Consider the following 6,039-nt stretch of genomic DNA (forward strand, 5'->3'; position numbering starts at 1 on the left):
TTCTTTCTGAAGAACTCCTTAAACATGCCTGGAAGCAAGCCTCCATCACAGGACGACATCACTTGCCTCTCTGTTGCTTGGTCCATCTCTTTCAAGGTGTGTTTGGAACCCTGGTCTCCCAGTGACTCACTCACATCATGTAACAGACAGTCTTTAAATACCTGCTGTGTGCATATTACGGAGGTTATCGTCAGGAATAAAGAACTCTGCTGGGTAGACATAGGCTATGCCCTCACGGGATTGTTGAGTGACAGAGATGTCAAACAAGGAATCGTCCAAACTACAGTGTGATTGTGCTATAGTCCCGTACTTGGAAAACAAGCATGGGGCTGCCGAGTTCTGAATGGCTCAGCCGTTTTACCTGGCTGGAGGTGGCGAGGGAATGAAGAAAGGAGAAATACAGAGACACACCGGCTGGGGTCCGGTGGGCTGTGAGAGCTCTGGTGAAGTCTATGCAGCCCAGAACCTCAGCAGCTTTATCATGTACAGCACAGACAGGAGAGTTAAAGACTCCGGACAGGAGGTCTCTGTGGGCAAACCTGGGGCAGAGGAAGCTGCAGCTGCTCATCTTTATACACACTGATCCACTGGTGATAAGTACTCATCTTTGCACATACTGTTAACATTATCGTGTTAGACTAGAGAAAGGCTTTGTTATTTCTGAGCCTGGCCCATTAGTGGAAGGCTTTGTCAATTCCCCATGGGTCTAAGACAATGCATCTTAATATGGCTGTGCCTATGCCAAGTATACCTATGTCAATACATATTTACTCAGGATCTCCTTGGGATACTGTGACAGAAGACCCCACTTATGCTGGAAGATCAAGAAAGGCTGTCCTGGGAGGCACTGGCACTAAATCTAAAGTAGTCCAGTCATATAGGGAGATGGGGATAAGCTGAGAGAAAAACAGCAAAGACCCTGGGTAAGAAGGAGCCAACCCATGTGAGGACTGGAAAATCAGTATAAGCAGAGGCCTCTGAGTGAGGAGGGAATGGACAGATGGCCCTGGAGATGTAGGAAGAACCAATTTTTAACGGTCTGAAGGTCTTATTAGGACTTTTAGACCTTGCCCTAACATAATCAGAAGCTGTTTGATATGATCAGATGGAGAGGTTTTATTAATCTCTCTCAATTATCATGTTAGAATTCTGTCTCGTAAGGAACCTAGCAGGAACCCCTGAAGCCACTTTCATGCGTTAGGATATTCTAAGCTCTGAGAGCAAAGGATATCCCATTGTTCCAATAAAAATGTATCCAAAAATAATAGCTTTGTCACAATTCTACTGTGTTGGTTAGCTCTAGTTGCTAACTCGGCCTAACCTAGAATCCTCTGAAGGGAGTTTCAGTGAGGGATTGTCTACATTGCATTGGCCTGTAGGCTGTCTGTAGGTGGTTGTTTTAATGAAGTGATGTGTGAAGACCTAACTAGCTACTGCAGGCAGCACCATTCCCTAGGCAATGGGTCTTAAATTGTGTAACTGTGGACAAATCAAGCTGAGCACAAGGAAGCAAGGAAGATCGCATGCATGTGTGCATTTCTTTTTTTTTTTTTCTTTTTTTTGGTTCTTTTTTTCGGAGCTGGGGACCGAACCCAGGGCCTTGTGCTTCCTAGGTAAGCGCTCTACCACTGAGCTAAATCCCCAACCCCGCATGTGTGCATTTCTGTCCACCCTTCACTGTGAACCTGATGTTACTAGATGATCTACTTCCTGCCCCAATTCCTTAATAGACGTAACTATGGTTATGAGTGAAAGTCAACCATTTTTCCCTTACGTTCCTTAATACCCTTAAGGGTATTTTATCACAGGCACAGAACTAAAGCCAGAACAGTCACTACTAAAGATAGTTCAGATTTCTCTATCAAGAACACTTCTCTGAAATTCAGGGACTTCAAGGAGCCCTCAGGTCTCTCCTAATCTCTCTCTTAGATGTGCTAGGTGAATGGGGTTGGTAAACACAACTTCCCCTCCCAGCAGCCTCTATTGTCCAGCACTGACAGAGGATGGGTACGTCTCATAAGAGGCGATTGCCAGGTGGTGGGTATTGGGCCCAGGCTTTTAGCATCTGTGGGGGATGCTAGAGGTCAATGCTAGGGAGAAAGACCAATAAGCCTTACAGTATGGCCCACCAACCCTGTTTCCTAATAACATAGGGTGTGGTCACCACGCTGAGCTCCTGGCTCGGGAATCACTCATTTCTTCCAAGTAAGACAGACAGTGGGCATGGAGAGATCAGAACACAGACCCCGGGGTCAGACTCCAGAGTTTCAAATAGTGATTTCACCACTTGCAGCTCTGCGCACCCAGATGGATACCAAACGTGCTGTAGCCTGATTCCTGGCTTGCAGCACCAGCCTCTCAATCTTCCCTATCTCATAGAATTGTTGAGAAGAACTGTGGTGACTGAGGAAAGATGCTTAGACACTATGCCCTCCTGGCCCACTGTAAGGCTCCAACAGTTACCACCTACAATATCTAAATCAGTAAGAGTGGGCCTGGGAATCTTTATTCTGAATAAACAGCCCCAGGAGGATCCTTAAGGCCACATTCATACCTCTTCTGTCAACTTTACACGTTTTATCTCATCTAGTCACAGGAGAAAATACTTCCCACTTTTCAATTGAGCAGCATTTTCAAGAGTGGTTGGGCTCCTTGACCAGGGTCAGGTTCAGAAGTGGCAGACCTTTCTTGGAAACATCATATAATTCTGAAACAGGAGGAAGTAGGCATCAGGGGATCTGAGCTGAGGGTGGCTGTGGGCTCTCTTCGCTCTCGGGGAGAAGTAGAAATGGATGAGTAGACTGCGTCTCCAGAAGGGCTGATGTTACTGCCATCCTTGAGGGTTGAGCCACAGCAGCCCTCCAGCAGTTTGATCGCCTACCCCACGGCATATGCAGTCATTTATGTCCTCAAAGCCAAGTGTGATGCCTGCAACACAGAGATAAGAACAAATGAAAAAACCATCTTCCAGGTCAAGAGGTCAATCCTCCTAGAGTGCAGTTTTATTTACTTAACACATTTTCAGCACAAAACAACAACAACAACAACAACAATAACCTGACAGGAAGCAGTTTTCTGGCTTTTGAAGAGATATGTTCCATCGTGGCAAATAAAAGCGTGACAGTGGGAGCCAGAGGGAGGCGAGGAGGAATCTGGTCAATTGCACTGACAGTCAGGAAACAGAAAGTAATGAATGCTAGAGCTCAGCCCAGGACCCCAGCCCATGGAATGCTACGACCCACATCCGGGGCAGACCTTACTACTCAGGATAACCCATCGCAGGTATGCGCAGGGCTTGCCTCCCAGGTGATTTAGATCCTGTCAGTATTGACAGTCAGTATTAACATCACATGGCCTGCAAAAACAAGGCAGGTGGTTAGAGATCATGGGTTCAGTCCTGTTCCTGCTGTGCTCTGACCGTGGGATTCATCGGCAATGGCCTGAAAGTCAGTCCCCGGCTCCTATGATCATTCCAGTGAGAAAAGTGGATTGGAAAGAACCCCGCATGTGAGATGCTCACATGTAAAGATAAGACACTTACCTTGTAAAATGGCATCTCAAATGCTGAAAACTGCATTGTGGCTTAATCAGTGTGACTCTCTTAGCTACCTCAGGCAGGCCTGACGCTCCCTTCTTTGCCTCTTCTTGCCGTCCGTAGCCTCCCATACGAGCATCTATGATGCTTTGTGGTCTAGCTGTTCACATTCACACATACCCAGGGTAGAAAGCAGCCAAGCGTGTTAAGGTATGACCTAGTGAGCAGTCTGCTCCTTAGGAACTGCCCCAGTGACAGCTCTACTACAAAGCCCTGGGCCAAAGAAATAGAAAATTCTTACTTCAGATCATCAAGGGTCCCTTTCTGTGTAGGAGAGGACCTCAATGCCTGCATATCAACGTGTTGCACAATGCAGTCTCACGCTTCTGACCATTGGGAACCAGAACTTCCACCAGGGCCACACCTGACCAAGGAGAGCACACAGTGGGTACTCTAGGAAGGTTCTTAGTCCAGACATTCACGTCAAGTTCAATTCTCCTCTGGTGCACTTTTTGTTGCATGTAGCTGTGTCCATATATTCTAAGAAAGTCATCTGTTCCTTATAAACTCCCATGCACATTCTGCAAGACAAAATTGCATGGACCTGTCTGGCAACTCCCCCTTGCTACTCCCCACATCCTGACTTCCTGACCTTCCTACTCTTCCATTCCCTGGGTGCTTTTGACATTGTTTTGCATCCTTTAGGTCTAAGCAGAGCTAAGAGATCAGCCCAAGAGGCTGGGGGAGGAAGATGATCATTTGTTCCTAAAGCAGGACAGATGTCTATCAACTCAGGACAAAGGGCCAGTGGTCTCTCCCTAGGCTATGTTTACTAAAGGCAGGAAGGTGAAATCCCCTATTGGACTCATTAGATCTAATTATCAGTGACCCATGAGCTTAACAGGAATAACAGCAAAGAAAGAGGAATAGCCAGTCAGGGTTGAAATCAGCTCTTCTGTGAAGATGAAGAAATGAACCATCAGACAAATTTCTGTGGTAACACAGGAAAATTTCTAGGCTTACAAATCTCAGCCCACTCACTGTGCAGAAGGGAAGGCTGATGTTCCAGTCCTGCTACCCTTCCTTCTGGACACAGAAATTAGTGGTGCACATTACAGATGGTCCCCACCCAAGTCCCAGGGAGGGGTTTCAGAGAAATACTATTGACTTCTGAAGGATAAGAAAATTATTCTGGGGACCAGAAACCTAAGCTTATATTCATAGCTGAAGATCTAGAAAGGGGAATGAAAAGTCTCCCACTGATTTTTGTTTGATGGGAAATGCCCAAGTTTTTGTTTGGTTTTTAAAGATAGCACCCTGTATTTCTTATCATGAATTCAGTGAGACAGAATAAAAAGAAAATAGGAAGAATCTTATTACTACACACACACACACACACACACACACACACACACAACACGCACACACCCTTCCCAGGCAGCAAGAGATGCCCCCATCCATAACTGATCAACAAACCAGGAGGTGATGTTTTACAAAACTAGCCATCTTTCTAGAATCACTCTTTGCCTTAGCATCCTGTGCTGGGAAGGTCAGGGCCTTTGAGTTCAGGCAGGGATAGGCAAGAATCACTTTCAAGTCAGGTAAGCAGAGACAAATTACCTGACCCTCTCACCTTCTGTTTCTTACCTGCTTGCTTTTCTCTACCACTTGTTAGATCACAAGACAGTATATAATCTAAATGATATGTGTGTATCTTCATCCAAGTCTGCCAAGTCCTTGACACAAGGTCTACGTAGCCATTGGTTTAATTAGCTCATACTTATTACTTAGGAGATTAGTAGAGTATAAAAGGTTATAATAAAAACATGAATCAAAACATAGAAATACATCCATAATGAGATTAGAGAACTGAAGGAGTAAATATCAGTTAAGGAGTATGAAATTCCTTGATCTTGGGAAGAAAGAATCAAATGAATTGTTTAACTGTGTTCTTTAAAAGTAGACAAAATTATTCAGAACATGATCTATAATTGTAAAAATAATAACTCGTGGGATCACTTATAGGATATAAACATGCAGATATATATATATATATATGCACACACACACACATATATATCTCACAAATAGGAGATACATATACACACACTAATAGGGTATAGCTCCCTAAATAGTGCAGAAGTTGAAAGGAAATAAATTATGTATCATATAAAAAAGATACTCTTTTAAATATTTTTATTGGGGTGATGGTACCCAGATGGGTCCCCCCTTCTCAGAGAGAAAGGGGAGAGGTGAATAGTGTGAGGATCTATGTGAGGGGGAAGTGAGAGGAGGGGGGCTGAGATTGGGATGTAAAGTGAACAAATAAATGATTTTTAATTTAATAAAAATATTTTTATTTATTGTTTGAAAATGTCATACATTCATACTATGTGCTTTGATCATATCCATTCTCCACGACCTCCCTCCAGCTCACCCCAGTGGCTGCACCCTGCCTCTCTCCCAGTTTCAAGACCTTTTTTGTTGTTACTAATGAGCCCGGG

The sequence above is a fragment of the Rattus norvegicus genome, chromosome 5, assembly GCF_036323735.1.
Source record: "Rattus norvegicus strain BN/NHsdMcwi chromosome 5, GRCr8, whole genome shotgun sequence".
Lineage (NCBI taxonomy): Eukaryota > Metazoa > Chordata > Mammalia > Rodentia > Muridae > Rattus > Rattus norvegicus.